The following is a 17,610-nucleotide window of genomic DNA, read 5'->3' on the forward strand; positions in this document are numbered from 1 at the left end:
TGCATACTGTGGCAAGGATATGTTATCACCAGGTCGTGTCATACGATTTTCGTAAATAAAAAAAGACAGCAACCAGGTGTCGGCGCCGGCCGCTGTGGCCGAGAGGTTCTAGGCGCTTCAGTCTGGAACCGCGCGGCTACTATGGTCGCAGGTTCGAATCCTGCCTCAGGCGTGGATTTGTGTGCTCACCTTACGTTAGTTAAGTTCTAAGTCTAGGGGACAGATGACTTCAGATGTTAAGTCCCACAGTGTTTCGAGCCATTTGAACCACTGAACCATTTGAACCAGGTGTTGGGCTCTGGAAAAGGTTGTTCGGATGAAAGACTCGAGGGACGCAAGATTATCAGTGGTAGAGCGATCCTGGTGGAATCTGGCCTGACATGGAGCCAGTAGGCCACGTGACTCCAGGCTCCAACCCAACCGCCAACACAACATACGTTCCAGCAGCCTACAAAGAACATTGGTGAGGCTGATGGGCCGATAGCTATCCACATCAGGCGGGTTTGAGCACCGGAATGATGGTGATCTCTCGCCATTGCGGTGGAAAAACGCTGTCGCGCCAGATCCAGTTGAAGACGATGAGGAGATGTCGCTTGTAGTCAGATAAGAGATATTTAATCATCTGACCGTGGATCCGATCTGGCCTAGGAGCTGTGTTGGGCAATGTGCAAGGTCACTGAGGAGTTCCTCTAAATAGCCTTTCGCTCCCAGTATTTTAACCCTGCTACCCTCTGAATTTCCAAGACAGTATTTCATTCAACATTGTCAAATGCTTTCTCTGAGTCTACAAATGCTATAAATGTAGGTTTGCCATCCCTCACCCTATCTTCTAAGAGAAGTCCTAGCGTCAGTATTGCCTTGCGTGTTCCTAGATTTCTCCTGAATCGGAAATGATCTTCGCCGAGATCGGCTTCTAACTGTTTTTCCACTCTGATGTAAACAATACATGTTAGTATTTTGCCGCCATGACCTATTAAACTGATAATTCTGTAATATTCACATCTGTCAGCACATGTTTTGTGTAGAATAGGAATTATTATATTCTTCTTGAATTCTGATTGTATTTCACCTGTCTCATACATCTAGCACACCAGATGGAAGAGTTATCATTTGTGGCTCTTCCAAGGTTGCCAGTAGTTCTAACGATACTTCTGAGGCCTTTTTTCGATTTAGGTCTTTTAGCGCTCTGTCAGATTCTTCACGCTATATTATATCTCCTATCTCTCATCTCCATCTACTTCCTCTTCCATTTCTATAATATTGCCGTCAAGTGAGTGTCCCCTGTGTAGACTCTCTATATACTCCTTCCACCTATATACTGCCAGCTTTCCCTTCTTTGGTCAGAACTGTTTTTCCATCTGAGATCGTGATACTGATATTGGTGGTCCTCTTTTCTCCAAAGCTCTCTTTAATTTGCCTGTATCCGGTATCCATCTTTCCCCTACTAACACATACTTCTAAAGTCTTACATTTGTCCTCTGGCCACCCTGGTTAGCCATTTTGCACTTTCTGTCAATCTTATTTTTCAGATGTTGCAAGACTGCACTGGACTTGTGGTATGATTTGAAAGGAAACAGGTGACTATGAGTTTACGCCCTGACACCAATCACTTTAACTAGTAAGCCTTCCGCTTGACTACCTGGCCCATGCGCCAGCTAAATAAATTTTGCCCTTTGACTGTATTTGTTGCTGTTACCTTGCATTAGAGATTATCACATTTATCAGAATCTAAATGCACTTGAATGCAGAAATAATTTTAATGCAGTAGTGGTCTTGCAAATATCTTCTTTCTCTTCTGCCTCTTCTGATCTGTTTCCCGTCTCTTCCGCTCCGCTTCCTGCATGAATCGCTTAAGGGCTTCAAATTCAGGTCCTCCGCTAATACCTCCAGGGCTACACGAACGTGATTACATCACTCTGCAACGTTGTGTTCGTGAACCTGATGTGCCACTCTCACTAACTGACCGTCTTGCCATGCCTGTCGATTCTACGTGGCGCTCTTCTGCTGTTTCATCTTCGCGCTCGCTGTCTGAATGAATTGCCTCATCACGTTGAGAGAATTCCGCGTTTGACATGTCCGCAAAGCCAGCTACTACATTCAACTGAGAATTCTCCGCAACTTTCTCTTTATCAGTGCTATTACTTGTGCTTGATTCATTTGGGACAAGATTCGAATATTCTCACTGCTTTGGAGCAAATGTGCTTTACTTCTAGTGAGCATGCATTCAGGTTTCCACTACCAAGGGATTTCAATTGCTCCTCGTCGGAACGCCACAAAAGTGTACCCTTAAATTTTTCCTGCGAACCACTAATTCCGAATCCTTGACAAGGCATATAAAATAAAAACAACTCTAGTCTGCGATAAAATGCAACAGCCACAGATAATCTACCATCCCACACGTTAACACAAGCCCTCCTCCGTCATGAACGATCAACAAGTAACACCGAAATCGCAACAAATAAATGATAATACAGAAAACCAGAACACATCTACAAATATACAATTCATATAGTTGCACCAACTGAATTTCAACATGGGAAAACACAAACCTTCTATCGGAAATCGCATCCGAAGGTCATAGAAGGTGCCATCAGTTCAGGATCTCGGCAGCGATCGCCAAACTGCAAAATGACACTTGACTTACGGTATGATTTGAAAGGGTACAGGCGGCTGTGAGTCTACGCCCTCACAGAAATCACTTCATCTAGTAATCCTCACACTTGACTACCTGGCCCATGCGTCTGCTAAATTGAGTTTGCCCTTTGAGTGTGTTTGTTGTTGTTAGCCTGCACTAGAAGTTACAACATTTATCAGAATCTAAATGAACGTGAGTGCTGAAATAATTTTAATGAAATGATGGTCCTGTCAGCATTTTAGTCAACTGTTAAAAGGTGATTAGTATATTAACATAGGATTGATTTTTATCATATGACACAAGTTTATTGATTAAAAAGCAGGACAAACAGTAGATATTATGCGTGATGACAAAACATCTATTGGCATCACAAATAAACGCAACAAATATTTAATACTCCACTGGGTGGTGACTGGTAGGCAAAGACTAAGGCTTGTCTGATTGATGTATTTACTCTGGCTCAAAACAGGGATGGCACATTCTGAAATTATCTAGCACTGAATAGAGTTTGACAGATTTCGTATATCTAGAAACAATACTACAATGGTGCACCTGGGAACAAGTGGCAAGACTGTAATTTTGCTTGCCCTAACAAGCCAAAGCAGCAACACTGTAGCCCGGGCACGAAATATACAAATTCGCGGTTCGCGATCTCTTAGATGGATCGCAATTACTCTCTAGTGGAACCATGAAATCTCGGCAGATTCCAGTATCGGACACTTCCTTTCGCCAGTCATCCCATGATTCAATTTGACACTTTTGTGGACAAGGAAATAAAACGCCAAGCGGCAGACATAAGATTGCCCTCGACATAGCGAGTTTTCCGAGGTGACTGAGGTCTAAAATGAAGGTCCAGCTAGTCAAGACCAATGCTAATACAAAGTCACGCTCAGGACCAATGTCTCAAGTGCAACCCACTCATAACAGAACTCAAGACAAGAATCCTCTTGAGACCAGAGTCTGAACCAGAAGACCTTTCCCGACTCGAGTCTCACTCGGAAGACGAAGTTTCTTCTCTCCTCACTTTCCATCAAGACTCACTAAACGCCACAAAAGAAATCCTGCAATATCCCCCACACGTGTTATGTGCCAATATAAGACTTCACGAGATCACTGTCTCCTCTGTAACTCATCTGCTCTACCCACTGGCTAACCCAATCAAAGTTAACAATATTCTTCTCTTTTCTGGAGAAGCAGCCAATCCCTGACTTTCAAATCCACACGCAGAGAGAAGATGTGCTCCTGCCTTGTTGGGTTTTCTTCCGTGGCCTCTTAAGGCTGCGTTTTTGAGTCTCTGTATAGCTCTAAAGTAAACAACCCATTTATTCTGGAGATCATTACCTGGAAGACCTGAACATTACAGCGTGTGTGACCAGAGGTCTCGCCCGGACTAAGAGAACTGCTTTTGTGTCCCAATATAGATAATGTCAGAGCTGCCATAAATGTTGAGTTCCTTCTAAAGTTCTTTCGAAGGCCTGAGGCTTTCCAAAAATCTCTGCAGGCACAGAGATGACACCACCTGATGTCTCCTTCGATAGCATCCAATTCACAGTGAACATGGAAACTCTTGAATTTTTATGGCTGCCGTCCCTGTTCAGAAAGGGCTCTTATGACTCTGTTGAAACGCCCTGGCCGGGCGACCAAGGTTTCACAATCGTATCCGTATTGTAGCCAGAGGCATCAAACCGGTAGTTGCAGGTCGGCAGTTTTACCGTCTCTCAGTGAAAGAAATTCTTGGGATCAGCTTTCTGTCCCAAGTAAGTGCTTCGACTTTCCCTAACAGCTGCGTGTGGCTTCCAAGTCCCAAATGTCCACTGCAAGATTTGCTGTTACACGACCAAACTGCCCGCTTCTTCTCAACTCCAGAAAATACTATTAGTTGGAGAGCCACCATGAATATCCTGCATACATTAATAACGTACATGTTTCCATCAATGCCTGCTCCTGTTGTCTCACAAAATTGATGTCCTTGGTGTGAAATCAACATTAAAGTGTAGGCGTGCATGTGAAGAATAGCGAGAGAGGACTCATCCTATAACACCCCGCTTCTCTCGGGGTGGCAGATTAATTACAGAAGTACTGTGTTGCTAATGGTTCGATATAAATTTGGAATAAGGCGTCGAATACGAAGTGAAAGTATTACCCATACGAAGTCTGGTGCAGTCGTAGGGTGTCGATTTACTTCCCGCAACATCAATCGGCAGAAATAAAAGTGTGCAAAATAATACGGAAACTAGTTAGTGAAATTTTGGTCCAAAATGAGAAATTAATTTTGACTGTGTTGGAAATTACTGCAAATGGGTAATAGCGAGCTCACTTAGTGTGAGCGAAATCTTGACTTCGAAATTAAATTACGTTACTATTTTAGCATGTTCGCAGGCGTGGACAGTTGTAAAAACACTGACACGCGTCATTATGGTAACACAATGATCACCCAGAAAAATCTCAGTCATGAATGAAAAAAAAATTGCAACTGCTTCATGAAATTGATTGCTAGTTCTTTATACTACCAGTTACGTAACAACTGAATTGCTTTCTCCTGTGATGCTGACTGTTATTAAACTGTTTTGCAAAAAGTAAACCTTTTGAAAAGAATAATTTGATATTTAAATTGATTGTTGTGCAATAATAATTGGTGTCATAATGATAACCAAGTTCCATACTTTGAATTGTTTTTACATAAAATTCTTCTCATACAAAATTGTCTGAACATGAAGTATTACTGACTACACTGCTTTGTCAAATCATTTGTCAATAATAAGCACTTAATTAGCAAGTCCAAAAACTAACTTTTTGTTCAGTTTCATTTAAACTATTAATCATTTCGATAAACTTCACTATTCTCATCATTTACTTTCAGTTCATTAATGACACACTCGGTTAGTTATGGATACGGAGAGGATCCTATCAGGTAGTTGTTACTGAGGATTACACACCTTAACACATATTAGTTGCTAACGTATTTGTTACTGGACGATCCTAAACTAATACTGGCAAGCCTTTTGCAATTCTAAATGATAAACTGGTCGGGTTCATAGCGCTGCGGTCTGTACGGCGAGGTGCATTATACCACGAAAATGTACGACCACAGGCTTTTCACCACAATTCACTTAGGCACCAAGCACTCTTCTTAAACACTGGTTAACATTGATGCTTTGCGCTGTGCCCAATTACTCCTCTACATTATATCTGGTTATACCGTAAGTGGGATCTTGCAGTGTCTTGCGCCCTCTAGCAGCAGAATTCCTCGTTTTCGACCTACCCGCTCACTCGCTACTAACCGACTCTCGTTATCACAGGAACAGACACTGTCCGAAATCCGCTGCGTTCAGCGACAGTGTGACAATTATAATTTCCCCTTTGGTTTACATAACTATATTCGCTGACTTGGCCAGTGCTTCTACTACAGTTCCTTACATTCTCTTTAATTGGTTATTTTTCAGCCAAGAAATTACTGAAACGAATACACATCACAATAATGTACACAACAAGTTCATACACTTAATTTAAATGTACATAATTAATAAAGCAGGAAGAAATTTACATGTGGGCACTGTTGTTGCATTACAGTCCTCTCTCAACGTTTGTATTCCCTTTCGCCTGCTTCATTTACCGCATTTTTGCAGTTTCTTCCCCTTCCGCCGGAGATTCAAGTCAACCTCGGGCATGGGTGTATGTGTTGTTCTTAGCATAAGTTAGTTTAAGTTAGTTTAAATAGTGTGTAAGTCTAGGGACCCATGACCTCAGCAGTTTGGTCCCTAAAGAATTCACACACATTTGAACAATTTTTTTGTAATTTCTCGATTCAACAATTAAATTCAATATATCTCGTCTTATTCACGCATTTATACTAGCTCTCGTCATTTTAGCTACTTGATCCTCAGCTGCCTTCACTATTTTGTCTCTCAAAGCTACCCATTCTTCTTCTACTGTATGCCTTTCCCCTGTTCTTGTCAACAATTCCCTAATTCTCCCTCTGAGACTCTCAACAACCTCTGCTCCCTTTATCCAGGTCCCGTCTCCTTGTTTTTCCACCTTTTTACAATTTCAGTTTTAATCTATGGTTCGTTGGCAATAAATTATGAACAGAGTTCACATCTGTCCATGGATATGTCTCACAATTTAAAATTTGTTCCCGAAATCTGTCTTACCACTATATAATCAATTTGAAACCTGCTGGTGTCACCTGGTTTCTTTCACGCATACAATCTTCTTTCATATTTCATAAACCATGTGTCAGCAATTATTAAATTATGCTCTTTGTAAAATTCTACCAGGTTGGTGCTTCTTTCTTTGCTTTCCCCCATTCCATATTCACTTACTATTTCTCCTTGTCTTCCTTTTCCTACCATTAAATTTCAGTCCCATGACTATTAACTTTTCGCCCACTTAACTGTCTGAACAATTTCTCTTGTCTGGTCATACAGACAGGCCTATAGTGACAACAGGAAAATGTCTTTAGCACAGGAATGGTCTGAGTTACGGACAGATACAAAATAAATCACATTAAGGGAACACTTTTGCAATAGAACAGGATTTTCAGAAGGAAAGTCGGTTATTTGGTGCTTTTAGCGTGAATATGATGTAGAGGCTTATCTCACTAGGGGTAAGATAGATACTGCCTACAGCAAAATTAAAGAGACCTTTGGAGATAAGAGAACCACTTGTATGAACATAAAGAGCTCAGATGGAAACCCAGTTTTAAGCAAAGAAGGGAAAGCAGAAAGGTGGAAGGAGTATATAGAGGGTCTATACAAGGGCGATGTACTTGAGGACAATATTATGGAAATGGAAGAGGATGTAGATGAAGATGAAATGGGGGATACGATACTGCGTGAAGAGTTTGACAGAGCACTGAAAGACCTGAGTCGAAACAAGGCCCCTGGAGTAGACAACATTCCAGTAGAACTACAGACGGCCTTGGGAGAGCCAGTCCTGACAAAACTCTACCATCTGGTGAGCAAGATGTATGAAACAGGCGAAATACCCTCAGACTTCAAGAAGAATATAATCATTCCAATCCCAAAGAAAGCAGGTGTTGACAGATGTGAAAATTACCGAACAATCAGTTTAATAAGCCACAGCTGCAAAATACTAACACGAATTCTTTACAGACGAATGGAAAAGCTAGTAGAAGCCGACCTCGGGGAAGATCAGTTTGGATTCCGTAGAAATACTGGAACACGTGAGGCAATACTGACATTACGACTTATCTTAGAAGAAAGATTAAGGAAAGGCAAACCTACATTTCTAGCATTTGTAGACTTAGAGAAAGCTTTTGACAATGTTGACTGGAATACTCTCTTTCAAATTCTAAAGGTGGCAGGGGTAAAATACAGGGAGCGAAAGGCTATTTACAATTTGTACAGAAACCAGATGGCAGTTATAAGAGTCGAGGGGCATGAGAGGGAAGCAGCGGTTGGGAAGGGAGTGAGACAGGGTTGTAGCCTCTCCTCAATGTCATTCAATCTGTATATTGAGCAAGCAGTAAAGGAAATAAAAGAAAAATTTGGAGTAGGTATTAAAATCCATGGAGAAGAAACAAAAACTTTGAGGTTCGCCGATGACATTGTAATTCTGTCAGAGACAGCAAAGGACTTGGAAGAGCAGTTGAACGGAATGGATGGTGTCTTGAAGGGAGGATATAAGATGAACATCAACAAAAGCAAAACGAGGATAATGGAATGTAGTCGAATTAAGTCGGGTGATGCTGAGGGTATTAGATTAGGAAATGAGACACTTAAAGTACTAAAGGAGTTTTGCTATTTGGGGAGCAAAATAACTGATGATGGTCGAAGTAGAGAGGATATAAAATGTAGACTGGCAATGGCAAGGAAAGCGTTTCTGAAGAATTGAAATTTGTTAACGTCGAGTACAGATTTAAGTGTCAGGAAGTCATTTCTGAAAGTATTTGTATAGAGTGTAGCCATGTATGGAAGTGAAACATGGACGGTAAATAGTTTGGACAAGAAGAGAATAGAAGCTTTTGAAATGTGGTGCTACAGAAGAATGCTGAAGATTAGATGGGTAGATCACATGACTAATGAGGAAGTATTGAATAGGATTGGGGAGAAGAGAAGTTTGTGGCACAAAGCGGTTAAAGCAGGCTCAGACATGGTAATTGGATGTCTCTATAGGCCCCCTGGCTCAGCAGCTGTTGTGGCTGAGCACCTGAAGGATAATTTGGAAAATATTTCGAGTAGATTTCCCCACCATGTTATAGTTCTGGGTGGAGATTTTATTTTGCCGGATATAGACTGGGAGACTCAGACGTTCATAACGGGTGGCAGGGACAAAGAATCCAGTGAAATTTTTTTATGTGCTTTATCTGAAAACTACCTTGAGCAGTTAAACAGAGAACCGACTCGTGGCGATAACATATTAGACCTTCTGGTGACAAACAGACCCGAAGTATTTGAAAAAGTTAACGCAGAACAGGGAATCAGCGATCATAAAGCGGTTACGGCATCGATGATTTCAGCCGTAAATAGGAATATTAAAAAGGGTAGGAAGATTTTTCTGTTTAGAAAAAGTGACAAAAAGCAGATTTCAGAGTACCTGTTGGCTCAACACAAAAGTTTTGTCTCAAGTACAGATAGTGTTGAGGATCAGTGGACAAAGTTCAAAACCATCGTACAATATGCGTTAGATGAGTATGTGCCAAGCAAGATCGTAAGAGATGGAAAAGAGCCACCGTGGTTCAACAACCGAGTTAGAAAACTGCTGCGGAAGCAAAGGGAACTTCACAGCAAACATAAACATAGCCAAAGCCTTGCAGACAAACAAAAATTACGCGAAGCGAAATGTAGTGTGAAGAGAGCTATGCGAGAGGCGTTCAATGAATTCGACAGTAAAGTTCTATGTACTGACTTGGCAGAAAATCCTAAGAAATTTTGGTCTTATGTCAAAGCGGTAGGTGGATCAAAACAAAATGTCCAGACACTCTGTGACCAAAATGGTACTGAAACAGATGATGACAGACTAAAGGCCGAAATACTAAATGTCTTTTTCCAAAGTTGTTTCACAGAGGAAGATTGCACTGTAGTTCCTTCTCTAGATTGTCGCACAGATGACAAAATGGTAGATAGCGAAATAGACGACAGAGCGATAGAGAAACAATTAAAATCGCTCAAAAGAGGAAAGGCCTCTGGACCTGATGGGATACCAGTTCAATTTTACACAGAGTACGCGAAGGAACTTGCCCCCCTTCTTGCAGCGGTGTACCGTAGGTCTCTAGAAGAGCGTAGCGTTCCAAAGGATTGGAAAAGGGCACAGGTCATCCCCGTTTTCAAGAAGGGACGTCGAACAGATGTGCAGAACTATAGACCTATATCTCTAACGTCGATCAGTTGTAGAATTTTGGAACACGTATTGTGTTCGAGTATAATGACTTTTCTGGAGACTAGAAATCTACTCTGTAGGAATCAGCATGGGTTTCGAAAAAGACGGTCATGTGAAACCCAGCTCGCGCTATTCGTCCACGAGACTCAGAGGGCCATAGACACGGGTTCACAGGTAGATGCCGTGTTTCTTGACTTCCGCAAGGCGTTCGATACAGTTCCCCACAGTCGTTTATTGAACAAAGTAAGAGCATATGGACTATCAGACCCAATTGTGTGATTGGATTGAGGAGTTCCTAGATAACAGAACGCAGCATGTTATTCTCAATGGAGAGAAGTCTTCCGAAGTAAGAGTAATTTCAGGTGTGCCGCAGGGGAGTGTCATAGGACCGTTGCTATTCACAATATACATAAATGACCTGGTGGATGACATCGGAAGTTCACTGAGGCTTTTTGCAGATGATGCTGTGGTGTATCGAGAGGTTGTAACAATGGAAAATTGTACTGAAATGCAGGAGGATCTGCAGCGAATTGACGCATGGTGCAGGGAATGGCAACTGAATCTCAATGTAGACAAGTGTAATGTGCTGCGAATACACAGAAAGATAGATCCTTTATCATTTAGCTACAAAATAGCAGGTCAGCAACTGGAAGCAGTTAATACCATAAATTATCTGGGAGTACGCATTAGGAGTGATTTAAAATGGAATGATCATATAATGTTGATTGTCGGTAAAGCAGATGCCAGACTGAGATTCATTGGAAGAATCCTAAGGAAATGCAATCCGAAAACAAAGGAAGTAGGTTACAGTACGCTTGTCGCCCACTGCTTGAATACTGCTCAGCAGTGTGGGATCCGTACCAGATAGGGTTGATACAAGACATAGAGAAGATCCAACGGAGAGCAGCGCGCTTCGTTACAGGGTCATTTAGTAATCGCGAAAGCGTTACGGAGATGATAGATAAACTCCAGTGGAAGACTCTGCAGGAGAGACGCTCAGTAGCTCGGTACGGGCTTTTGTCAAAGTTTCGAGAACATACCTTCACCGAAGAGTCAAGCAGTATATTGCTCCCTCCTACGTATATCTCGCGAAGAGACCATGAGGATAAAATCAGAGAGATTAGAGCCCACACAGAGGCATACCGACTATCCTTCTTTCCACGAACAATACGAGACTGGAATAGAAGGGAGAACCGATAGAGGTACTGAAGGTACCCTCCGCCACACACCGTCAGGTGGCTTGCGGAGTATGGATGTAGATGTAGATGTAGATGAACTTGACCAGAAGAAGGGATCGGTTGGTAGGACATGTTCTGAGGCATCAAGGGATCATCAATTTAGTATTGGAAGGCAGCGTAGAGGGTAAAAATCGTAGGGGGAGACCAAGAGATGAATACACTAAGCAGATTCAGAAGGATGTAGGTTGCAGTAGGTACTGGGAGATGAAGAAGCTTGCACAGGATAGAGTAGCATGGAGAGCTGCATCAAACCAGTCTCAGGACTGAAGACAACAACAACAACAGCGTGAATATAGTCGATGGAAAAGTGCAGCTTATTGTACATTGCGTAATACGGATTTCTCTGAGGATTTTTTGAAGCACCCTCTTGCAATTTAACAACACTAGTATCGAAATACGGATGATGAAACTGGCATCCGGAAAATGTTTGCCTTCCTTATGACACAGTATTTCTTTATTTGAATATGCCTAGAAAACGGTAACTGTACAATAAACTGGAATCCATGTTGTGCACCATTAATGTCGATTCTTGACGTTGTGATAGTTCTGAATAGTTTTTCGGGAGATTTATAACTCAGTGATCACTTTCAGACTCACGTTGTGAGGTAACGATCGAGCTGTGGCGCCCTGAAAATATTCTAAATTCGGAGTTGGCGCGGCCGCACGGGCCGCTCGACGGGCGTGGGCCGCTCGGCAGGCCGACCACGTGGTGCCGGACGCTGGCCGAAGCAAGAGGGGTCCAGCCTGATCACGTGGCTGGGAATTCCATGAAAGAAGACGTGCCAGGAATGCCAAAGATGGCGGACTTCGGGAAACATTAATGGCAGACATTTCACACTTTGTATAGAAATTAATAGTAGTCAGATGAATCACGATACCTCAAAAAGAAACAAGTGCATTACCATTATTTGCACGACGATTCTAATAGTGTAATCATGTTTTCAATATCTTTACTACCTTAAAGTTTAGTATCTGATGATAAATTATACAAGTAACACCCAGCAACGGATTTCCTACATCTAAATGGCTCAACCGATTTTGTCGATCGACGTGCTATTAGCGTAAACCTACATTGGTATGATTTACACGCATGTAACTTCAATAGTACATGAGGTATTGGAGGTCAAAGTGGCCAACTACTACCGCCATAAGTATTCCACAGTGACACGAAAAAACGGTAGCAGCATGTTTATAAAGATATTTACGCGTCTAGTATCGATATATACTAGTCATGAAGAAATTGGTGAAATATTTACTGTGTTTTAGAAAGCACAGCGACGTTAGGCTACTGTCCTATCTTTTGTTCTGTTCCTTTGATATATGTGTATTTTATTTGTGTATGTATGTAATAATGTGTGTTAGAGCATGTTTATGGTCAAGCCATAGGAATATTTATTTAATTTCAAGTCATTTAAACGAAAATCCAATATTTTGAACGTGTTTCATTATGTTTGCGAGGGTGCGTTGGCTTGAAGACATGGTGTGAGTGCTCTAGCCAGTCACAGCGCTCATGAATGGGGAGACTGGATGGAAGTGGGAGAAGAGCATCGTTTCGAGAGAGGACAAGGCAGTGCTGGAAAGGGCGGCGCGAGGGACAGTCACACAGGACACGGCGAAGTGCTGGACGTGACAGCGCAAGGAACGCGTGGTCGCAAGAAGCTTGGAGTGTGGAGTGTTTTGCGCATGGTCACGAGAGATGAAAATACTTCGGGGTGCGGACTTGTCAACTTCTGAGATTTCCGAGATTTCTACAGTGAAGACGTAGAATGCATTTAGAAGTGAATATCTCGCACGTTATGTTGTCGTTCATAACTAATTACGTGCAGTAGGAATCTATGTTTCCCCGTTATTCAACTTACATTTTACTTAATTGCTGGACCATCGATACCAATAAGTGTTTTGCAGAAGTATACCGCATTCTCAAAAGTATTCATACTCATCATTTAAAGTCGTTAAGATAGTACCTGCTGATTTTTTAAAATTGCAATCTTTCATTTATAAATTTATATGTTACATTCATAATTCGCAATTGCCGACTGATAGAAACCTTTGACCATTCGATTCATGTGTGGATTCTTATCGAATACTGCAGACTCAGCAGTATTTTGCCTGTAATTTGGCAACTGGGTATCCCAGCCCATAAACAACGAAACCAGCCAAATCTTTTAATATTGCAACTCTGAGTCAGAGGGTACATAGTTGAGAGCCACCTCATTTCATTCATCACACCATATTATTTCATTTTTATTTGAAATCCCGCAACATGTAAAGGTTATTAGAAAAGGACGAAAGAGAGAGAAAAGGTATATGTACATAATTAATAGTAATCCTTTTCTTTCATGACAAACACACACACACACACACACAAACACAAACAAAAAAAAAAAAAAAAACACGAACACCCACTCTCGTACAGATTAGGGAGCGAGATTGTGTGTGTGTGTGTGTGTGTGTGTGTGTGTGTCTGTGTGTGTGTGTATGTGTGAGAGAGAGAGAGAGAGACAGAGATATCTTTAGTCCCCATCTCGCTCGTATTTGTCACAAGTTGATTACCGTAAGATTTTTCAAAGTGAGCATGTCCGAAAGAACAGATACCATCTCAATATAGATAAGGCTTACCGGCCAATGGTTTTCTTCAGTGTGGATGCACTCACATTGCCCGAACTCTTACGGGATTCGGCAGAATGACTGCCGCGAGTAATGAGTATAGTGAGCAGGGGCAATAAAAATTTAGTGTGTGGACAGTAAGCTGGGGATGTGGGTATCTCGGGGAGCGTCTCAGAGATAAGTCCCTGCAGTCCTCTATCCTCTGTATCCTCTGTATCCTCAGTGGCTCAGATCGATAGCGCGTCTGCCATGGAAGCATCAGATCCCGCGTTCGTATCCCAGTTGGGGCACACATTTTCAACTCTCCCCGTTGATATTTATCAACGCCTGTAAACAGCTAAAGGTCTGGAATTCATTGTAATTTCACAGTGCCATTGAAAGGCTGGGCTCTGACTACTTAGAGCGCTCCAACTGAAAAAACGCGCGATGAATACCCCGTTCTGATTGGTTAGATTTCTTTAGGACTAATAGAAAATCATTATTCTCCCTCGTTAGTCCGTGATTTTCACAACTAACCAATCAATAAAATAGTACGCTTTCACATTGTACTTTTTCACAATATTAATATTTTTAACATTCTGATATTTTGCTTTTACTTTACTTTGTTAACTATTTTCATTTGTACTCGAATTAGCTTTCCTTTTACCATAAAATTACTTAACGTATTATGATACAAAATTCCCAGTCGTCTGCATTCGCACTGTCTTAAAAATTTCTCACGTTAGTGCGTACAGCATTTATCAGTAGAACAGCGATCTATGTAATTTTAGACCACTTCACGCATCATTCACACTACTAAAACTTATACAAACCTATACAAACATAAATAAAGAAAAAAACCTTCACGAAATAAACAGAACAATTTTCAAAATCATTCTCTTGACCTGTTTCGTTAATGACTCTGTCCACTACTGTACTCTGGTGGATGAAAATTAGAACTACGTACTCGCCTGAACCCAGTTGAGACCATCTGTCATGCATGAGTCATTCTCCTGATACACAGGCTCTAGACAGTAGCGATATAAGGCGCCACGCCTCACTCTGAAGGTAAATTGGTTCTTCACTCCCATGGCGTAACGAGTGCTTTCAATTTGCTTCCATATTATTAGATTTCCAGGAGGCTTCCAATACTGTTTTAAGTGATTGATTTTCGTTTTATTAACATAGCACTGGTTGTAGCGTGTTGTTGCTGCGTCAGCACACGCGGTTTGTTGGACTATAATAGTGGACAATTTGTTCTACATCTGCGCCCAGCTGGTGGTTCTGGGCCACACCTTCGGGTTCCCACTTGTCCTTGCATCTGAAGGACCTGAACTTTCCGTTAAGGTCCTGTTGCACCCAATGACAGCCCTCTGAGTTAACCGTTTGGTGGGGAGGGGCACCCAGGGAATGAACTCGGGTGCACCTACGTCGCGCCCTCGGTCGGGCCGATAAACCTGGCCCGAGCTGCACAACCAGGTGTGGGCCGTGTTGGCTACTCCTCAGGACGTTCACTTAGTTGAACTAGACAACACTATATCTCTTTCAATACATATGAAGCTAGGTCTTTTGAAGCAGTTTGCAAAGGCTCTTGATAAAACCGGAAAATCCTTTGCATTTTAGCGAAAAAATGTCTCAGTTGATAAGGAACAAAATTAAAGCAGGAATACTTAACTGCCCAAAAGTAAGACATATCATTGAGGATCTTGTCTTCGTAAATACGAAGAATCGGGCTGACCGAAAAGCCTGGACTTAATTTATTGGAGTTGTCGAAAAGTTTTTGGACAAACGCAAAGCGGTAAACTATGTTCAACTAGTAAACGAGTTGGTCGACACTCCTTTGCGTGTAACATCAGTACTCATAGGCACTATTTACACAGCCGATAAGACAGTTTTTGAGAAAATGTACTAGACACTATTCACGAATGGAGTGAAACATTTCAGCAGGATATAAAAACTATGGAGCACCGTTACAGAGGAAGAGTTTAAAACCGGACTGCCACAAAACACATTCAACTTTGTCACAGAAAAGAACCTTCCGAAGAGTTCGACAATTAACTGGATTTTTTAATAATCTTTATTTAACAATAATATCAATACATGATAACCCACCACCTTATACATTAGTGGGTCTTGAATATCTACAATACAGTTATTTTTCTTAGCAGCATTATTACTATTTCCCACATTCTTACTTGCTACAGGATGTTTGTTAAGCTATGGGTAAGTACCACTGTCTACTAATTGGTTTCATCTAAGACGTTATAATAACAGACTATTTGCATAGTACAATTCTAAAAAGTTTGTGTTTTTTATTTTTATTATATTTTTTCTATTCGCAGTTTAACGTTATAACCGTGTAACGTATTTGTTATTAAAATGTTATATTTTACAAATTTGAGCTCCTACGCAGAAACTAATGCCATATTTGAATTCAGAGCATCAAAATCTCATGAAATCATCTCCAAATACCTGGCACCAAAACTTACATAATGAACCAGAAGGAAGTTTATCACGAAATGAGAAAACATTCTTTTCCAGCAGTTGTATTTAATTGCAATTTTGTTTTGTGTTTCCTAAATCTGGGCTAAAAAAACACATCGATTTTGTCTGAAAGCAAAGTTTAACGGGCAAATAATAAAATACACGCTTGAAAGTCTTTCAGGCGTGCAGCCAGATTGCTTGAACGTTGTAGAACGAAAATTCGACTGTGCAACATCCCATCATCATCAGGTTACTCCTTCTGACTGACAACCTTGATTAGTGGGTTCGACGTATATACTGTCCTCTGTTCCCTCTACTGACACCGTGCGTGGACCACACGATGTGCCGGCAGCGGTGGTGGGGGAAGCTCGTACCCGGGGATCGAGTGGCGGTCCTCAGTCTGCGGTCCGCCTTCTCCGTGTTCGGTGTATTGTCCCCAATGGATCGATTGTCATCACTTCTGCACGTCATCGATGGCCAACATCTGTTGCAGCGCTCGCCCAGATGGCGCGGCGGTGGTGCTACGATGATACGATTCTATGTTAACCGGCGGACTCGCGCTCCCGTGAACTGTAGGGCGGAAATCTTTGTAGTAGCGTTTTTCTTTTTGGTCGTCAGTCTACTGACTGGTTTGATGCGGTCCTTTCCTGTGCTAACCTCTTCATCTCAGAGTAGCACTTGCAACCTACGTCCTCAATTATTTGCTTGACGTATTCCAATCTCTGTCTTCCTCTACAGTTTTTGCCCTCTACAGCTCCCTCTAGTACCATGGAAGTCATTCCCTCATGTCTTAGCAGATGTCCTACCATCCTGTCCCTTCTCCTTATCAGTGTTTTCCACATATTCCTTTCCTCTCCGATTCTGCGTAGAACCTCCTCATTCCTTACCTTATCAGTCCACCTAATTTTCAACATTCGTCTATAGCACCACATCTCAAATGCTTCGATTCTCTTCTGTTCCGGTTTTCCCACAGTCCATGTTTCACTACCATACAATGCTGTACTCCAGACGTACACTCTTTGACATAAAACTTGACCGGCGGCCGGCCGCTTCAGAGGCTTAATCCGCGCCGATCGCGACATGGGACAAAGAAACTGGCCAACTCGCTAATTCTCTAAGTCCGGTTATCTGCACAATCTGGCAACACTGTAGACTGCGGCACTTCCTGGAGGAAAACTTGACCCAAGATAGAGAGACTCTAGGCTGATTACGCCTGTGGTCTAGCGGTAGCGTGCGTTGGTTCTGTTCATAATGTCAGTGGATCGAGAGCAGCTGGCATAAAATATTTTTATAGCCTCTTCTGTCTGAATGCTGAAGACGTGAATG

General features: G+C 41.9%; 1 protein-coding gene across 1 annotated transcript in view; it reads left to right on the top strand.

The window, feature by feature from the left end:
* Nucleotides 1–17,610, top strand: part of LOC126116861 (uncharacterized) — a 439,575-nt gene that overhangs the window by 244,771 nt on the left and 177,194 nt on the right. The gene's annotated exons all lie outside the window — the stretch shown is intronic.

Source organism: Schistocerca cancellata, chromosome 1 (assembly GCF_023864275.1).
Source record: "Schistocerca cancellata isolate TAMUIC-IGC-003103 chromosome 1, iqSchCanc2.1, whole genome shotgun sequence".
Lineage (NCBI taxonomy): Eukaryota > Metazoa > Arthropoda > Insecta > Orthoptera > Acrididae > Schistocerca > Schistocerca cancellata.